The sequence below is a fragment of the Triturus cristatus genome, chromosome 7 (genome assembly GCF_964204655.1).
Source record: "Triturus cristatus chromosome 7, aTriCri1.1, whole genome shotgun sequence".
Classification (NCBI taxonomy): domain Eukaryota; kingdom Metazoa; phylum Chordata; class Amphibia; order Caudata; family Salamandridae; genus Triturus; species Triturus cristatus.
The window spans coordinates 946,291,419-946,312,822 of record NC_140590.1 but is presented as its reverse complement, the minus strand read 5'-3'; the positions used below and the strand labels follow the sequence as shown (position 1 = coordinate 946,312,822).

The window sequence follows — 21,404 nt, the reverse complement described above, 5'->3', positions numbered from 1 at the left end:
TCATACCATTAGGGATTTTTGAATTATACAGAATGAAGTAACGGGATTCCAATCTCCTAAGAGCTAGAAGGCGATTACCTCCCCTGGGGTTTTTGGGGATGCTGTCTACCACATAGAAAGAGAGATCTTCTGCTTTGCCATTGTGGTGAGTGTTTATGTGTCTGGCCACTGGGTATGTGGGGTCATTGTGTGTGTTAGCTCTAAGGTGTTGTAGAATGCGTACATGCACAGGATGAATGGTGCTACCCACATACTTTTTGTCACATGTGCAAGTTAAAACGTAGACTGCGAAGTCCGTTTTACATGTGAAATGCCTTCTGATCACATAGGGTGATTGTCTAAATGGTAAAGCGATTTCCTTGGTGTTTTTGCCATGCCTGCAGGCCTTACATTTGGCACATTTAAAAAAGCCTTTAGGCTATCTGAGCCAAGATCCATCAGTTTTGGTTCTGCTAGGGGCGTTGTTTACTATTTCTTGTCTCAGGGACTTGGCTCTTCTGAAGGTGATTTGGGGTTTGTTGCTAATGGTTGTGCCAAGAACAGGATCATTCCTGACTGCGTTCCAATGCCTATAAATGATTTTTCGGACTTGAGCATGGTAGGCATTGAATCCCGTAACAAGTCTCGGGGTGTTAATAGTGGGGCTTTCTTCAATTACTCGAGGAGTGCTGATCTTAATATCTAGAAGTTCTTTACGGGTTCTGGTGGCTACCTTGGATTTGGCTTTGTTAAGGGTTTCTTGGTTGTAACCTCTGCTAGCTAATCTGTTGCACAATTCGCCCGTGGCTTCTTCGAAGCCGGTGTTGGTACTGCAATTGCGCTTCATGCGTAGGCACTCAGCATATGGTATGCTGGTTTTAAGGGAGCTCGGGTGGAAACAATGTGCGTGGAGTATAGCGTTACCTGCCGTAGGTTTTCTGAAGGTTTTCGATTGTAGTCTATCTCCTTCCGCATAAAGTTCTAGGTCTAAAAAATGAATAGTTTCCCTGCTCATGTTGCATGTGAAACTAAGGTTCAGAGCATTCATATTGATTTCTTTAGAGAACTCAGTTGCACTTTCTTCGGAGCCCTTCCACAATATAAATATGTCGTCAATGTATCTGACGTACATTTTCACTTGTTCTGAGAATACTACCTGTTGTTCCACCCTGAGTACCTGCTCCTCCCACCAGCCCATATGCAAATTAGCATAGCTGGGGGTGAAGCAGGTACCCATGGCTGTGCCCTGAAATGGTTTGTACATCAGGCTATCAAATATGAAAACATTGTTGCTCAGACACAGTTCAGCCATTTGCACAATCATCTCAGTGTGCTGAAACATAGACATAGGTCTTCTGCCTAGAAAATGGTGGAGTGCTTTGAGACCATCTGTATGCCTGATGCTCGTGTACAGTGAATTCACATCGAGTGTCATCATTAGAAAATCACTTTCCCATTTAACATCATAAATCTTTCTGAGGAAGTCTCCAGTGTCTTTGATGTAACTTGGAAGGCTGCACACAAAGGGTTGCAAAAAATAATCGATGTATCTATAAGTGTTTTCAAAGAGTCCTCCTATGGTGGCGATGATCGGCCTGCCTGGGGGTTCCATAGGGTTCTTGTGTATCTTAGGAATCAGGTAGAGCTGGGGTAGTACCGGATAGTCACACTTAAGATATTCAAATTCTTGTTTGGAAATGAGCCCTGTACTTTTCCAGCTGTAAAGGGCTTTGTGTGTGGAGTTTTTCTTTTATTCCAACAATAACATTTGGGCTCACCCGAGTGTAACAATCCTTATCATTAAGTTGTTTGAAGGCTTCTTTATTGTATTGTTCCAGGGGCCACAGAACAACATTACCTCCTTTATCCGACCAACGTACCACAACATCATTTCTTTGCTTGATTTTGTTGATCAGTTCATCGTATTTTGTCATTTTGTTGCGATTGCTGGTAGCGATTGTTTTGCTACTGGTAAGTGCCAAATTTTTGAGATCTTTAGTGACGTTTTCAGCAAAAACATCAATGCCATCCTTTGGCATCATGGGTATGAAAGTGGATTTGGGTTTGAAGGGTGTTCTTGTGGTGTTATATATCGGTAGTCCCGAGGTAGTGGCAAAATCAATGAGTGATTCTGGGTTTTGAGTGTTATCCATGTGTACTAGATCTTGGAGCAGAGCCATGTCTTCAACTGTCAAGGTGTTAGAATCAATGGGTATTTCGTTTGCATTGTTAGATTGGTTGGATACCTGAAAAAAATATTTCTGGAATTTAAGTTTTCTAACAAATTGAAACACATCGATTCTGGCTTGGGCATAGTCGAAGTTATTCTTGGCGCAAAAAGTGAGTCAGAGTGAAAGAATATTTTCTTCATTTGGTGTAAGTTCCATGTTGGTAAGATTAATCACTGTATTTTGCGTGTTTGTGTTGCCATTCATCTCCGTTTGTTGTATCTGTATGTACGGGTGTTTTTGTTCTGAGTGTCTCTTGCCCCACCGTCTGTTTTTTCGTCTCCTGTTTTTTGATTTGCCACTGATTTGCCGCTGTTGTTCCGTTGTGGTCTTGGCCTTAAACTTGTAAGTCTCTCCAAACGTAAAAAACCAAATTCCTGTACTACTGTTGGCGCTTTCAATTTCTCTCTGCTACCAGTTTCCACATCCGATTCTAATTCCGAACTTAATTCTGATTCACTGGGAGTGTGTGTGGTTAACGGTGTTTCACATGGTTGGGAAAGTTGTTGACGGCGGATGTTTTCGAATTTTCTGGAAAACGTGTAGATTCTGCCATTCATGTAGTCATTTCTGTCACGCTGAAATTTCACAGCTTTTCTCTCTTTAATGGTTTGTTCGTATTTGGACAGTCTCAATTTCATATCGCTGAGTATTTTTTCAAGTTCATCTTGCCCTTGGAACTTGTGCAACTCAGTGAAGAGGGCCTCAATTTTTTTCAGTAGTATTTCTCTGTCACTTGTCGCATATTTGATTAGGATCTGTAACATTCTGCTCGATGAATTGGCGCTGTTTTCTGCCCACTCTTTGAGCATTTCTGGGTTCGGATTTTCGTAAGTTGGCGCCACAAGGATTCGGAGGCCTCTTGGAACTCTTCCCACATCTAGGTATCTTTGTAACCATTTACACTCCCACCATTTGGATATCTCTATTTTACGCAGTTTCTCAAGTTCATGTGTTAAAGACAGCATATCATTCTTGGGTTGTTGTGTGGAATCTCCCGTTGGCTTGTGCGTTGTATTAGCACCTTTGTCTTCATCACTGAAGATGTCTCTCGCTGCCTCTTCCCGCTCTCTCTCCCATTCTGCTGCCATTGTTGGATGAGTATTCCTTTTTGCCACTCACTGCTCACTGTGGAATAAGTGAGACTACCTCTCCCATAGCCACTATATAGCGTGTTGCTGCACCTCACTATATCCAAACCCAATGGCTTACCTGAATCTTTTGATCGTCCTCCGACTTTCGCAAGGGACAGGATGCCACGAAAGGGAAAGGCAAGTTGCGGTGTACACAGCACTGGATTACGGCTTTGGGGGGCTCTGCGACTTTCTCTGCTAGAGAACAAAGCACAAGGGTCCGGATGCACAGAGCACCAGAGCGAGGAGGGTCTGTGGCAAGATCCCGGCGGATCTTCAATATTGAATCCCAATCCTGGCAATAGAACAATAGTCAGGCACAGACTCCGTGAAATGATGGCAAAAAGATGTAGTTTAATCCAACAAAAGGCAAGACGCGTTTCGACGGCGAACCACCTTGTTCACTTGTCTATAGCACACTCATGTGTCACTTAAGTACAATGTAGTTGTCAGAGCAACCACCACTCTGTCATCATAGACATAGAAAACCATGACTAAACCATATGGCATGACATGGCAAAAAACGAACAAAATTATAACAATGGTGCTAGAATTCAATACATAGAGAAAAATGTGAAAAGCACAAGAAACATGTATTAATAGCATACATATATCTTAGTAACAAAATAACATCTTTAATTAAAAAAAGTTTCTCGTGTGTCTCTGTGTCCCGTAAACAAGTGTAGACATAGAAGAAGAGGTAAAGATGCCGAAGGGGAGATACCGAGTCAGATTTATGTGAAGTAAACAAGGTGAGCTCACGATAAAATTAAATTTAAGCAGACTACCCAAAAGAATCGGTGAACTATTTACTATCGTAAAGGAAGACGCACTCTTAATGATACTGTCTCACCTGCGTGTCTGCTAGAAAGTGGGCTATTCAAGTGAACACTCGCGTCAGAGACAGGCACGGACAAGGTGGAAAGTTAATGAACAAACCAGTGTAAGCATTTAGGAAACAGAGTGAGTCTAAAATTATCCTAATTCGACGACAAGTGGGTAGAGTAGATGGGGTGCTGCCCAAGTGTGCTTTGAATAGTAAAGGTCCTGATATGCAGAAAATAATAACGAAACTAGATCACAGAAGGGGTATTGGAACGACTCCCTAGGGCATGGTTATATAGAGTAAGCACAGGACAGAGATAACACAGGAAAAATACTTTATATACAGAAAAGAAGTGGGTTGCAAAGATATTGAAGACAAAACAAAATTGGAAACAATACATAATAGAAGAAGATGTGAAATAGAATGTTGCAAAATACTAGAGGGAAAACGGGAGTGACTGCAGGAGATAGGCTAAAGGTGTACAGTTAGCGCTTCATCTGCATTCATACCATTAGGGATTTTTGAATTATACAGAATGATGTAACGGGATTCCAATCTCCTAAGAGCTAGAAGGCGATTACCTCCCCTGGGGTTTTTGGGGATGCTGTCTACCACATAGAAAGAGAGATCTTCTGCTTTGCCATTGTGGTGAGTGTTTATGTGTCTGGCCACTGGGTATGTGGGGTCATTGTGTGTGATAGCTCTAAGGTGTTGTAGAATGCGTACATGCACAGGATGAATGGTGCTACCCACATACTTTTTGTCACATGTGCAAGTCAAAACGTAGACTGCGAAGTCCGTTTTACATGTGAAATGCCTTCTGATCACATAGGGTGATTGTCTAAATGGTAAAGCGATTTCCTTGGTGTTTTTGCCATGCCTGCAGGCCTTACATTTGGCACATTTAAAAAAGCCTTTAGGCAATCTGAGCCAAGATCCATCAGTTTTGGTTCTGCTAGGGGCGTTGTTTACTATTTCTTGTCTCAGGGACTTGGCTCTTCTGAAGGTGATTTGGGGTTTGTTGCTAATGGTTGTGCCAAGAACAGGATCATTCCTGACTGCGTTCCAATGCCTATAAATGATTTTTCGGACTTGAGCATGGTAGGCATTGAGTCCCGTAACAAGTCTCGGGGTGTTAATAGTGGGGCTTTCTTCAATTACTCGAGGAGTGCTGATCTTAATATCTAGAAGTTCTTTACGGGTTCTGGTGGCTACCTTGGATTTGGCTTTGTTAAGGGTTTCTTGGTTGTAACCTCTGCTAGCTAATCTGTTGCACAATTCGCCCGTGGCTTCTTCGAAGCCGGTGTTGGTACTGCAATTGCGCTTCATGCGTAGGCACTCAGCATATGGTATGCTGGTTTTAAGGGAGCTCGGGTGGAAACAATGTGCGTGGAGTATAGCGTTACCTGCCGTAGGTTTTCTGAAGGTTTTCGATTGTAGTCTATCTCCTTCCGCATAAAGTTCTAGGTCTAAAAAATGAATAGTTTCCCTGCTCATGTTGCATGTGAAACTAAGGTTCAGAGCATTCATATTGATTTCTTTAGAGAACTCAGTTGCACTTTCTTCGGAGCCCTTCCACAATATAAATATGTCGTCAATGTATCTGTATCGTAATGTATATATATTATCTACTGGCGGTCGCCAGTAGATAGTTATAGTTAGGACCGTGTTTCCATAGGAAATCCGCAACATTCTATTTGGAATAACTTTGGCGCCGGTTGATGAATCCTCGCGAAATTTTCAAAATAGGTGGGGCGCTCCGCTCCGCTCCTACCCTAAAAGTCTCGGGGAGATTCGTCAAGCGGGAGCTGAGAAAAAAGGGGGGTCCCAAAACGCGTTTTCCCCATGCAATTTTCCATAGGGACCTTTAGTCCAAGGTACAGCCCGAACGGCTGAACAGAATTACTTGACATTTGGCAGAGAGGTAGTCCTCAGCTCAGGGAAGTGCCTTTTGCAGGTCTGGTGTCAATCTGTTCAGTAGTTCCTGAGAAAATCAAAAGTAAAATCATATATATATGTGGGCGGAGCCTAACCACACATCTCATCCTGAGATCTGATTGGCTGTCAGCACTTCATCCAAGAAGTGTTGGCAGCCATCTTGGGACCAATATACATGATAGCACCTCATTAAAAAGCATTGCAGTTAATAGAAGGTTTTAAGACTTCAGTTACATTATAAATCATTTGTTGATGGTACCATACTCATTTTAGGAATTGTGGTATGTTCTAAGGTGATTTCACCATGTGAAAAAGCCTTCTGCTGGGATATCATGATTGAGAGAAAAATATTTTCTCATGCTTTTCCCACAGAGGTTTGGAAGGTGATCTATAAGCTAAACTGAGAGCTTATTTTCTGTAAATTCACATTATCTTTCTCAGTCATGTGAGAATGAAGTCTGACATTCTCAGTAAAACATGTACATCCAACAAGGGCAGAGACTGTCAGTTGATTCCTTTGTGTTCTACTGCAGCTTCCCAGAGTGTTCCAAAGAACAACTAGAGCGCTAACAGTCCTACTTATGATAAACGTATGGCACACCTGAAGCCATCTTGCTTGGATTAAAGTGGTAACTCTTAAAACATTTAATTTAAAAAGGAAAAAAATGAGGGGGTTCATTTTTCCATAACAAGTATGATTAGTGCTGCAGAAAGAAAAACTAGGGCACATTTTGACTTCTGAAATCCTCTTTTATTTCATTAAAAAATTCTGACATGCAGACTGAAACATGCACTTTCAATACCAGCAGCAGTTTTCCCTGGTGAGCAGTAGCTTTACTACAGTGATCTAATGAGCAAAAAGAGTGCTAACATTCTGAATTTATGGCAAATGTGTGACACATCTGAATGCCTTCTTGATGGAATCAAAGTAAAAAACTGAAAGTATTTCCTACTGAGGAGACTGCAGTAAATGAGGAAATTAGGAAACTTCATAACAAATAAGTCTCCCAAGATGGCCACCAGAGACAAAAGAGCCCAAATGTAGCCCAAATATCACCCAGATGTAGCCCAAGTATAGCCCAATGACAGAATGTCCCAGAGTGTTCTTAAAAACAACTAGAGCGCTTACTGTCTTCATTATGACAAAAGTATGGCACACCTGAAGCCATCTTGATTGGAATAAACTGGTAACACTTAAAACATTTAATTTAAAAAGGAACACAATGAGGGGGTTCATTTTGCCATAGAAATTATGATTAATGCTGAAGAAAGAAAATGAGGGCACATTTTGAGTGAATTCTCAAATCCTCTTCTATTTCATTAAAAAATTCTGACATGCAGACTGAAACATGCACTTTTAATACCAGGAGCAGACTTCCATGGTGAACAGTAGTTTTACTACAGTGATCTAATGAGCAACTAGAGTGCTAACTTTCAGAATTTATGGCAAATGTGTGACATATCTGAATACCTTCATGATGGAATCAAAGTCAAAAACTGAAAGCATTTCCTACTGAGCAGACTGCAGTACATGAGGAAATTAGGAAACTTCATAACAAATAAATCTCCCAAGATGGCCACCAGAGACAAAAGAGCCCAAATGTAGCCCCAAATCACCCAGATGTAGCCCAAATATAGCCCAATGACAGAAGTGTGCAAAACACTTATTATTTTGTGTTTTTGCAGTGTTATATAGTGCAGACTTGTCAGGTATTGGAGTGCTTTACATGAGCATTGGTTACATCACACAAGAACAAATTCATTTTGGTTGTAGACATGGGGAGACTAAGTGATTTGACCAGAATCACAGAATGTCGAGCTGAAGCAGAAACTCCAACCTGGTTCCCCAGTTGCAAAGTCTGCAGTTCTGGAAGTAACACCACATCCTCTCCCCTAAGTGCAACATTTAATCAAGTGGTCAACTAGATAAAAAAACATAAAGATAACAAATAATTTAAAAGTGCTTTGTCGCTATTTGAAAACTCAGAAAATATGTCCTTATTTTAGTCTTTTAGAGCACTAACCAAAATTTGGATGCCAATAAGACCCTCTCATATATGTAATTTCTAAAGGAAATGCTCTAGGTATTACAGTTTTGATTACATCAAGATGACGTCAGGCGTTCCAAACTTTTGTAATAAATATAGAATGTTAGCAATCTAGTTGTTCATTAGGATACTGTTGAGAGGCAGAGGCTAGGGGCACGGACTCTGAAAATTGAAGGCAGGTAGGAGGGTGCAAAGGCAACAATTTAACCACACTGAGCAGGCAGGAAGGGCCGTGGCAGCACAACAGACTATGGAGGGCAGTGGAAAGGGTTGCAGGGGCAACAAACCAACAATACAGGACTTGCAAGAGAGGCTGTGGCAATGTAATAGACCATTGTGGGCAGAAGGAAGAGGCAATGGTAGAACAACCATACATGCCAACAGACCCGATTCAGCCAGGAAACGTCCAATGTTTTTAAGCTCAAATGGGCTTTATTTGATCTGTCTCCTGTCTACAAACTCCTCTTTTTCAATGTAACTCAAAGGGGAAAATCAATACCCCAGTTTTTTTTTCAAAATCTCCCTCTTAACAAGTTCAAAATGTTCGCAAGTATGGTACATTGGATCATGGAAGGAAATGGGGTAGGGACATGGACTTGGATAACAGAGGACAGGAGGGACATGGAGAGGTGCACCAAACTGACCCTGCAGGGCAGGCATCAGGGTTTGCAGCAGCACAATACACCACACAGGGCATGCGGGACGGGAGTGCAGCACAACAATCCATAGAAAGCAAGAGGGAGGGGACAGGACCATGCACATGGACAACAGAGAACAGAGGGGCAAGAGGCAATGGTAGCTAGCTGACCATAATGGACAGACAGGAGAGAAAGCTGCAGCATAACAGACCATAAAGGGCAGGAGGGAAGGATCAGGGGCATTACAATGGAACAGACAAGCCAGGAGGGAGGGAGTAGGGGTCTGCACATGTAAACAGAGGGCTGGGGGCAAGGGGGCAGGGCAGGAGCAGCAAGATAGCCATGGAGGTCAGGCAGGATGGGCACTAGAAGCAAGACACACCATGAAGAGCAACAGTGAGACTGTGATGGCATACACACAGACAATGGAGGGAAGGTGGGAGAGGGGTAAGGGGCAACTAACTGACCACACAGGGAAGGTGGGAGGGGCCATGGCAGCACAGAAGACCATGCATGGCAAGTGGGAGGGTTAGTGGCAGCACAATGGCTATGATGGGCAAGAAGGAGGGTGCAGGGGCATGCACAAAGGACGATGGAGGATAGAAGGGAGGGTCAGGACCTGTGCACAGACAAGAAAGTTCAGGGGAAGGGGCCTCACAACAGACCGCACGGGGCAGGCAGGAGGAGCAGTTGCAGCACAACAGACCAGGGAGGGCAGAAGGGTGTGGCAGTACAATGGACCATGTAGGACAGGAGGAAGAGGATAGGCGCATGGCATGTGGACAGGCAGAGTGGAGGTGGCAGGGACAGGTTACAGTCACCTGACAATGCTAGGCAGGTGGGAGGGGAGTGGCAGCTCAACAGAACACTCAGAGTAGATAGGAGTGGCAGGTCCATGGAACATGGTGGGCAAAAAGGATGGAGCAGGGGCATGCACAAAGACATCGGAGAGCAGGGGGAAGGAGAATAGGGGCAGCAAGCTAAGCACAGAGTTTAAGCAGGAGGTCAATGATGGGGCATAGAATTGGGCAATGGAGGGCAGGAGGAGGGGACTGGTACATCATACTAAATTGAGGGCAGTGGCAGCACATCAGACCATGCATGGCAGGAGGGAGGAGGCTAGTCCATGGATTCACACAACAGAGGATAGGGAGGAGGGGGATGGGGCAGCAATCTAACTGTTCAGAGAAGGCGGGTATTAGGAACTTTATTGTTTTTAAAACGTGTGTCTGTGCAAACTACTTAAAATATGAACAAGTATGCAGCATAATCTCCCTTTTATTCAGGAAGAAGAGGACGTTTGTGACTGTGACTCCGGGCTCACATTGCAGAAACACCCCCTGACCCTCCACCCCCTATCGCAAAATGTAATGCCCGTGAAAAGGGTAGGTGAACACAGTGTTATATAGAACATAGTCCTGAGAGCACGATTGAAAATGAAAACTAGATATAGTGTATGGTATAAACTATGCACCAAAAAGTGTGATATAAGATGAACCGGGCGTGAAATATAATATGCAATACATTGTGCGCAATGACAGATTCATTGGAGAGCGCGAGATAGCACAGGCACTAGCGCGTGCTATGCGATGTGCGCCTTGGAGTGTAATATGCACAGGGCAGTGTTGTGTAACCTAACTAGTCTCTAAAGTTGTAATATAAAATAAGTGCTGGGGAGTGTAACGTTGCATATGCACTGTGACAAAGATATGGATCCCAGATTGTAATATGTATGGCATAGCACTGTGCGTTATAACATAGGCATCGAGGAAGGCACGTTAGATGGGGCAATATAACCCGTGCGAAGACAAGTGTGGCATGACATATTCACTGGGTGGTGTTACAGTGCACATGGGCTAGAGAGTGTCATAGCATATGCACTAGCTGGTGGAATACAACACAGAGGTGTGTGGCACTCGCCAGGCAATGGTGGGTGTAACACAGCATTGGGCTCTGCCAGGAGCGCGCTGTGACTCTCAAGTGATGTTCGTCCCCTTTCCAGAGAGTAAAATAAAAAGTATTACACATCCGGCAGCGGATGTGTGTTTTATTAACCGTGAGGGGGGTTTCTTACATAGTTTTGGTCGAATTTTTGTCGAATCCCCTTTGAATGGCTTGATGTGCATGTGTATTAAATGTGCCCGTCAATAGCTACCCATGTTTGTATAAATAAACTACAAGGGTGTCTACCGGGATTAAGCACGGTAGGGCATCAGACATGTCAGAGCTTCACTAGTGGTGTAAATACATTCCACGTGGATTCATTGTATGCATAGTCGCCTTTTAATGAATATCACTCAAATCGTCATGGTGATAGGTACGTACGGTTTGTCCAGCATGTCCTAGGTGTGTCTATAAATATATATATTTTTTAAAATAATAAAAAACAGTGGCCGGCCCTGGGGATTGGGGTCAAAAAAATATAATTAGGAGACAGGCCCTGGGGGATGGGGTCATCAGAGCCAATAAATTAGAATAAGAAGGGGAACCACACAGCCCCCCTTCTTAAAAAAATTAAAATAAATAAAAGACTGGAATCGTGCCGGAGGCCACGCCCCCTCCTTGCAGCACTCTGCAAACGCGCCCCCTGGCGAGTTGTAAGTTGGGGAATTAATTCCTCTTCAATACTGAGGGTCCCTGAGGGCCAACTAGCCCAACAGGCATCTCCAGTATGCGCCAGGGAGCTGCGCTGCAGACAGGTGTTCTGAGGCCAAGCCCCTTTTTACACCTCTCTGCAACGCAGCTCTGTGGCGCTTACTGGAGGTACCTAGTGGTCTAGTTTGACCCTAGGGACCCTTATGATTCAAGGGGACTTAATCTCTCAACTTAGAACAGCCACAGGGTGCGTTTACACAGTGGTGAAGGGAGTGGACGGGGCCTGAGGTGACGTGTGCAAACACGCACTATGGCACGTTTTAAATTGGGGATATAATTTCCCTTCAACACTGAGGGCCCCTGGGGGCTAACTAGCCCACCAAGTGCTTCCAGTAAGCGCCACTGAGCTGCATTGCAGAGAGGTGGTGCAACGCAGCTCTGTGGCACTTACTGGAGGTACCTAGTGGGCTAGTTGGACCCTAGGGACCCTCAGGATTCAAATGAACTTAATCTCCCAACTAAAAACGGACACAGGGCGTGTTTACACAGTGGTGAAGGGAGGGGACGGGGCCTGAGTTAACGTGTGCAAAAACGCCCTGTGGCCTGTTTTAAGAGGTAGTTTTAATCCCCCTGCCCTATTATTTACTAGGGGCTTACAGAGGAGGTCATGCTAATCACAGGGGGACCCCAACGCATAATGTTCCCTAGTGTATGTAGGTGTTTTCACTGTATTCTAAGTGTCTTTTAACATAGCACTGGCTCTAGGACTGGTTAGTCAGACTCAGTTACCACCAGTATCCGTCTGAAAAAGTTGAGGGTACAGGATGATTTTGCAACAAGGATTCTTTCTGCTCTTCTTTTTGTTCTTTCTGCACGTTATCCTTCTTCCTGCACTTTTCTTCATCTTTGAGGACTTCTGTTGCTAATCACAGGGGGACCCCAACGCATAATGTTCCCTAGTGTATGTAGGTGTTTTCACTGTATTCTAAGTGTCTTTTAACATAGCACTGGCTCTAGGACTGGTTAGTCAGACTCAGTTACCACCAGTATCCGTCTGAAAAAGTTGAGGGTACAGGATGATTTTGCAACAAGGATTCTTTCTGCTCTTCTTTTCTTTCTGCACGTTATCCTTCTTCCTGCACTTTTCTTCGTCTTTGAGGACTTCTGTTGCTTTTTTCTGCACTTCTTTTTTTTTCTTTCTGTGCATTTTTTCTTCTTTCTTCTTTCTTCACATGTCCTATCTCTGTAGGCATAGTTAGAAATTAGCATTTAAAAAACCTTTGAAATTCACAGAAAAAACCATAGGTTTCAGGCACGTTATAGTTAGGAATTAGCATTTAAAAAACCTCAGAAATTCACTGAAAAAACCATAGGTTTCAGGGGTGTTATAGTTAACTGGACTTTTCACTTGTACAAAACCATTGAAATTCCCCCGTTATAGTTAGTTCAGCTAACTATAACTCGCGCGCCCGCAATGCACTGCTGATGACGTCACATATTACATCACTCATGACATGGTCAGTGACATCACTGATGACATCACTGATGACATCATCCTTGTGATAGAGTGGCAGACCTCCTCTCACCCTAATATACCCTTTGATACACACATTCAAAAATAGAGACTAAAATTTTCAAAACAATGGACATACCAATACCAGTTACAACAACCTCTTCAGTAATTCTAAGATCCACATACACATCGACTCATTCACCAACAGTCCTATACAGTCACTCATAGATGTACTCACTCATCATATGTACTCATACACCTATACATCCTGTTACACAATGCCACTCATCCAGAGTTACTCACACACATAGTCACTCATGCTAAACCAATGAAATTCCCCCATTATAGTTAGTTCAGATAACTGTAACTAGCGCGACCGCCACTCTATCAAAAGGATGATGTCATGAGTGATGTCATGAGTGATGCCACTGACCATGTCATGAGTGATGTAATATGTGACGTCATGAGCAGTGGATTGCGGGCGCGCGAGTTATAGTTATCTGAACTAACTATAATGGGGGAATTTCATTGGTTTTTTACGAGTGAAATGTCCACCTAACTATAACATGTGTGAAACCTATGGTTTTTTAAGTGAAAAAAAATATATATACATATATATACACAAAGGTTACAGGGACTTAGATACAAATTAGATGAGGGTAGAGGCTGTTAGAGACCGCACCTGACAAATGAACAGTGTCTTGAGGTGTCAAATAGTGCAAAGAACCAAGGAGCACTCCCCTCTCTGCTCCTTAACTAGGAACAAGTCCTACAACAACATTAAACACAAAAGGGTTCAGCACTGTACAACAAATCATAACAATTCAACATCAGTGTTCAAGAAACAGTGAGCACACGGAAAATATCCAAATCCCAGATGTGTGTTTCTTAAAAGGATTTCGCTTTATTTCTTATTTTCACAGAGGCAGAGGATCATAGCCAACGCGTTTCGTCTCCCAAAGAGACTTCTTCAGGGCTTCACAAAGTGACAAAGAGTATATTCATGTGGACGTTACTACAGTTCAGATACTTAGGAGTCCAATTTTCGGAAGACTTCTATGTAATGGAGAATATCAGCAAAGGCATGGTAGCCCGCAGCTCGTGTACTCCTCGTGTTCTGATTCAATTTTTTTTCTAATCTTTAAAGAAGGAGGCAACAGGGTGTTTCTCAGTAACCTGAAACTCTGCATCCGGTCTTATGTGTAGCTGTCATATACACACAATCAACACAAAGGCTCTTGTCAGAGCCACCCTTGTACCTGAAATATTGCACATTTTGTTTATAAAGAGATCATTATTTTCTTTTTTTAGTTGTTGGGAATCTTAACGATGAAGTCATGATCGCCGCAAATATGTTGCGAAATCGCAAAATAAAGGCAGAAGTTCAACCGCCACCAGCACATCCAAAAATATTAACTAAAAAAATCCATTGTAAACATTGCGCTACACATATTACTATATACATGCTTCTTTAAAAACAAGTTTAAACTCATGTTTTTGTACTAAGTTTCTTTCAAATCTGTCTTTAAACCTATTTTCAGTTTTCGCAGTTATTTGGAAAGTCGCGACAACACCGCTAACTGTTACGATCGCGCCTTTTCCATAAAGTGAAAAAAACATATGCACACATATTACCATATTTTACGCACTAGGGGATTATTACTGTAAACTTCAAACGCATGTTTTTCTAGTGTAGGTCTAGAACAACCATCTCTAAAACCTATTATCCGTTTTCACTGTGAGGTTGGAGATACGGCGCAAAAGCGGAAAGCACAAGCAGGAATTCAATAGCAACCTACCACATAAAAAAATGATAACTATATCATTAATTCTAACCTGCACACTATATAAATCACTATCTAAATAACTCTATAAAAACATTTATCAGAATCTCAATATACAATGTGTATTAATGATTCACTGATTAAAAAAAAATATTTCCTCCAATATTCACGGTGTCGCAGTGATAGTCGCGACGTCCCTGTGACGATACACGGGGGCTGCGCTGGCGATCGCGACGTAGTCGGGAATATTGGACACATAAATTGTGTTGCCAACACTTGCATTTCTGAAACATGGGGTCAGAATACCTTGACCCTGACCTCTTATGTTTGCTTTCACAGAAAATGTTTGCCCCGGGAACCGTTCCCGATAGATAAAATGGCGGTCGCAACTTTCAGTTCAAGTTGCGTTCAGCCATTCACAGCATTCCTGTTAGCACGCGCAGTAGCGCTTAATCGCGAAGCTGTTGAGAAATATCTGCGGCCTTTATATCACTATAATTTTCAGTTTAAATTTCTCAAAAACGACGGAATGGATTTGCATCAAATAACAAAAAGCACAATCTGCATTACATCATCTACCTTCTGCCAAATTTGGTGTAATTCCGCCCAGCGGTTCGGGCTATAGGTTCGACAACGCGTTCCTATGGGAATTAACATTACAAACGCTCCCTTATTTTTCATGCAGATTGGTCAAACCACGCGAAAGTTATTGGCAAGTCAAAAAATGCTTTTCCTATGGAACCTAGGAGGACCTAACTATAACTACCTACTGGCGACAGTGTGACAGTGTGGCTGCGGTTTTAAGAATATATTTATGGTTTGATTTGAAGAAGAATGTACGAATAAATAATTGATGTATAGCAACACTGCAGAAGGTGTATGAATAAAGAGTATATTTGACAAAGGTATTGACAAATGATAGTAATGTACAATAATAATGTATGCATTATTGTAGACTTAAGGGTTTAAATTTACCCCTCTAGAGTTACAGTTGTTCTTTTAAATAACCCCCAAAAACTCATTAGGGTTATTTGGCCTCCCTCCACACCCCTAGGGATAAACTGGCTTAGTAGTACCTGGTTAGGTGTGTGGGTTCCACTTGTAAGAATTTCTTTGATACTTTAGTGACATAATGGAGACGCGCAGACTCTTAAATTGCCTTCAGACACTCCTGCGTGCTATTTTCTGATGTTTTTAATAAAATAATTTTGGTGCATTAATAGGTCAAAACCACTGATGGTTAGTTATACAGAAGGGCACATTTCTAAATTGTTAGACAATACAGAAGGGCAAATGTTTAAATTGTTAGACAATCCGTGTTTGTTGAGTGGGGACAATGAGGTTCCCAATATTAGCAAGCTAGGAAACATTGAAAATTTAAAGAAAAAACAGATTAGGACAAATTTACACACACAAGTAGTGTTGGAACATCTTAAGAACAACACCATTCCTTGGAACTTGCAGATAAAAAAATGTACCAATAATCTTTACAGACGACAAACAATATTTATCACAGTTTAGCGGTGAGGGCAATAAATGTTCACGTGACTGGCTTGCCCTCTCAATAGAGACAGCTTCAAAATGTGGAGAGCAAGAATTGAAAGAAATCGACAAACTAGAGAAGTTAATATTGGGTGATGATTCAATACCAGATGCTAAAAAACTGATTGAAGTAAATAAACACATTTCTGAGTTTAAGACCTTCCCAATTAATCAGAAAACATCTAAAGTAGCTAGAGATATAAAGAATTTTAATACGGAAACAATTTACCCATATTTGAGAGAAGATTTCTACAAGCCTAATTCCTTGAATAATACGAACCTGCCTGGCATTCGCCAGATCCAGAGAGATTTATTACCTTTTCCGAGGCATCTTAAGGTTGGTATAGGGGAAGCAAAGCATACACATCTAGTGGCTGAACATCACAATGTGAAACCAGAAAACCTGGGATTAATCCCAGCTTCCCCACTCTACCAAATTGTGTGATCCTAGCAATTGTTTCACTTCACTTTTGCCTCCTTTTTCTTTCATTATCACATCTAAGAGGACCTCGAAATACATGACTTCAGGATGTGCGCAGTACAAAACCATCTCCTGTGTATGATTTAATAAACTATAATTAAGGCTCCTGGTTTTCCGTTTTTACTGGTTTTACAGATAATTACAGAAAGAAAACAAAGTGTTTCCTGTCTGTATTTATTTCTAAAAGAGGAAAAATGCTGAAGTGTCCTTTTTGTGAGTGACTCTCCATGCCGTTTTTCATGATTCCTAGGACAACAGCTGAGCAGAGGGGCAGCATGGGAAGTTAAAAATAGGTTCAGATTTCCCTAAATGAAGGCGTATGGTAACATATATTTGCATTATAATGCTCATATTTATCTGAAGGTGTAGTATTTTGCTATATTTCGATACTTAATTTGCTAAAAACGCGACAGGCAGCAAAGTAGGAATGCATGTTTATCAGTTAAATAAATGTGGAAAATTACCATTTTATGACTCCATATATTCGCAAAACACAAAAAGTATGGATAAATACCAATAAGATGGGCAAAAATAAATATGGATAAATACAGACAGAAATGTTAAACAAATGAATACCATAAAACCGGGAGCCCTAACTATAATGTTGTTCATGTATAACGGGAGGCCACCCAAAGAGTGCACATAACAACTGGCTCACCTCTTAGTTCCCTATTGGCATTGTTGTCAGTGTGGGGGAAGAATGTATTATCACTTAAAAAAATACTTCTCAATGCACTGACATAATCCGGTATACCAATGTGAAATGGTTCTGCATGTTAATGAAATACACTTTTGGAACTTTGGAAGAAACCTTGTCATATTTTTACACTTTTGCTGCGGGATGGCTTTAAAAATTAAGGTGTTCCTATAGTTAAATGGTGCACGACAACCTAGTTACTTCCTTTAATTTCAATTTATCTTTACCTTACCTGCATATTTAACATTGTTTTAATGTTAGTACTGCATCAAGAGAACAGCAGCCCAGTGATGCTTTTGATTAGGGGGCGGCATGTAAAGGCCAGGAGGTAAATGTTTTGAGGAATGGCCCATCTCCATATGCTTTTCGCTAGTTGTGAAAGCTGAGGAGAGCGTGTCCCTCCCTGCTTTTGTATATAGTACATTGCTGTCATGTTGACTGTACGGATTAATAGAGCTTTGTCTTTTAGCAAGAGTTGGAAAGACTTTAGTGCCAGCAAGATTGCTAGTAACTCCAGATGATTTATGTGGAGTTATTTTTGTTGATGGGTCCATATAGCCTGAACAGTTTGGTTTTGGAGATGAGCTCCCCAGCCAGAGAGCGATGCCCTTTGGATAGGTTTTGTGTACTTCACCACTGCAGAGAGCGATGTGTGCGGCTGTCCACCAACACCAGATCTGTTAACTGTCCTTGAACTTGGTTCCACTGATGTGCTATACATTCCTGTAAGGGCCGCATATTAAATCTTGCATAAGGAATGATAAGGATCCAAGAGGCCATCATACCTATTAGCTGCATAAACACTAGAGCTGGAAGGGAGTGTTGAGGTTGAAACCTTGATATGAGAGCTTGCATGCTGGTTATACTGACTGGATTGGGGTATGCTAGGGCTTTTGAGGTATCTATTGTGGCACCTAGATAATGAATGAGGTGAGACGGCTGAACGTGTGACTTGGGTAGGTTTATTGTGAATCCCAAGTCGTGGAGCAACTGGATTGTTCTGTGTGTATTGTGTACATTCGTCGAGATAAGGAAACATGTGAATGTGTTGTCTGCACATATGTCTGCGCAAATGAGCTGCGACTACTGTGAGACATTTTGTGAAGACTCAGGGGTGCTGTAGTCACTCAGAATGGGAGGACTTTGAATTGATAGTAATGTCCGACCACTACAAACCGTAGATATTTTCTGTGAGCGCGGTGAATGGGAATATGAAAGTAGGCATCCTTGAGGTCTAGAGTGGCAAGGAAATCGCCCTGTTGGAGAGTGATCATGTAGAAGTGGTCCGAATGTATGTAGAGATTTTATGGTCGGAGGTCCAGTATTGGCCTGAGAGTACCGTCCTTCTTTGGGATTAGAAAGTAAAGAGAGTAAACCCCTGTTCCTTGATGAGGTAAGGGGGCCAGTTCTATTGTGTGTTTTTGTAATAAGGAAAGAACCTCTTGTTTTAACAGCGTCAGATGTTCTGTGGACATTTTTTGGGGGTATGAATGGGGGAGTTGAAGTGAGTTCCAGGCAGTAACCATACTGGATAATTTGTCTTACCCACTTGTCTGTGGTGATGGAATTCCAGACAGGTAGAAACTGTGATAATCTTCCCCCGACTGGAGTGGAATGGTCGGGGGAAGTGGAGGGAAGTCACTGGTTTGTGGTAGGAGAGGTGCGGGCGTTATTTCAGCGGCCTCTACCTTTGTTGTTGTTGCCTCTATAGCCTCCTCTGAAATCGCCTCTGTTAGGGGAGGTTTGATTTGTGCTTTTGTAGGAGGATGAGGTGTTGTCCGTCCCAATAGTTTTAGAGGCGCCCCTATAAAAGGAGCGACGAAAAGAACCTCTAGAGGTTGTTATCTGTAAGGTTCCCATGGACTTAGCAGTTTCTGAGTCCTTTTTCATTTTCTCCAAAGTGGGTCCAAATAAGTGTTCTTGATCAAAAGGTTGATAAAGAATTGTGGACTGCACATTCTGTTTAAACCCAGATATGCGTAGCCATGCGTGCCTGCATAGTAAAACACGTGTGTTAACAGCATGAGATGCTGTGTCGGCTGCATCAAGAGCACATTTCATAGAAGTGTTTGTAATTAATTTTCCCTCTTGTATGAGGTCATTGGCTTTGGTCTTATACTGATCGGGAAGATGTTGTATGAGCTTTTCAAGCTCGTCGTAATTAACCCTATCATACCTAGCCAGCAAAGCTTGAGTGTTGGCAATGCGCCAGTGATTTGCTGCTTGTGAGGCAATGCGTTTGCTAGATGCATCTAGCAATTTAGACTCCTTATCTGGAGGTGGTGCATCCCCTGATGTTTGGGAATTCGCTCGTTTACGTGCATTTGACACAACCAAGGAATCTAGAGGGAGCTGTACTTTAATGTAAGCTGGATCGTTGGGAGCTGGTTTATATTTTTTCTCAAACCTGGGGTAGAGAACTCTAGCTCTGACGGGATCTTTAAAATCGTCAGGTGCATGTTTGATGATACCTTTTAACATGGGTAGAATGATTGTTGATTTTTGTGACTGTGTGAAAGTTTCTAACAAAAAATCTTCCTCCTGTGGGTCTGAGTGTAATTCCACCCCATGATATTGTGCATCTATATTTATGAGCTGTGCAAAACCTATGTTGTCGTGTGGGGGGAATGGCCTAGATGGGTAGGGGTCTGGATCTGGGAGATCTGGTGGATTATCGGATATCCTCCCATGGATCAGGTGGTGGGAGGGTAGTGTCATCATCATTATCCTCCTGTGGGTTCTCATCCACACCCCAAAGGTGATCATCATCATCATCATCTTGTAGTGTAGGTGAATATGGAGGCATTGGAGAGTGTGCTGGAGAAAGAGGTGTTGTGGGGATATTTGGAGGAGAGAAGGGTCTGGCTGGAGAAGTTCTCATGTCTCTCTTCTTTAAGGGTACCTTGGAGTCTTCTGGGAGTCCAAATGTCTCTTTTTAGATAAAATTGTCTTGATATGACCAGTTTTAGGGTCAATGTGAAGAGTTTTTTGTTTAGGATCCACTGGATCTGGTTGAAAAAGGTCTTTTAATCCAGAATCTTTGTTCAGTACTGATGATTTTGGTTGTTTTGGTTCCAAAGGTTTAGGAGGTGTTTTAGTGTCCTTTTGCTTTGGAGGAGCTGTGGAGTCCAAGGACTTTTTCAGCTCCGAGGATTTATGGTCTTTTTTCGGCTCCGAGGATTTTTTCTGATCCGAAGATGTGCTCTTTTTAAGCTCCGAAGATTTGTGGTCCGGTTTTGGCTCCGAGGGTTTATCCTGCTGGTGTTTCGGTGCCTAATGTTTGGGTTTCGGTACCGGGGATGGTAGTTCGGTACCGATGCGTGGCTGGCTCAGTCCCGAGCCACCTGAAGGCTTGTCTTTAGACTTCGGAGTCGAGCCCGAAGGTGGGGCGTCAGAAGTTTTGTCACGGTGTCGACCTGAGCCGGAAGGTAAAGGTGTTACCGGAGCCTTATGTTTTTGAGACGAGGTAGGGGTGTTGATGTCGGTACTCACAGTTCGCTGACCTGGAGTAATCGTCTAATCTTCGGTCTCTAGTTCATCAGCCTCGGAGATGCTGATGTCTTCATTGTCCGGTTCTTGTTCCTCGGAAGCATCGGGCCTGCATCGAAGATGTCGTCCGGCACCGAGGTAGGGGATCGAGACATTATGTGACGTCGAGCCTGGCAATCACATATGGTTTTCTTCGATCGAAATGAAGCGCAGGCCGGGCAATCTTTGTCTTCGTGTTCTGGAGAGAGGCAAAGGTTACAGACCTCGTGAAGATCAGTGTGTGGAAATTTGGAACCACACAGGGGGCATTTTTTTAATGGAGTTCTTTCCATTAGCTCTAGGGCCTGATGGCGAGGATAGGCCCAACAGCCTGCGTCAACGACTGGAATCGAAGGTGTTGAGATTTATGGATCCGCGTCGAGGAGCGCGATCGCAAACAATACCGTTGAGCGGTGAAGGATTGCGCATCGAAGGGGAATCGAATACAATACCGACCCAGAGCACAGCCGTTTA

At 42.6% G+C, this 21,404-nt stretch overlaps 1 protein-coding gene across 1 annotated transcript in view; it reads right to left on the bottom strand.

Annotated features, from left to right (window-relative positions):
• LOC146810896 (5-phosphohydroxy-L-lysine phospho-lyase-like) overlaps positions 1 to 21,404 on the bottom strand; it is a 250,027-nt gene that overhangs the window by 104,908 nt on the left and 123,715 nt on the right. The window lies entirely within an intron of this gene.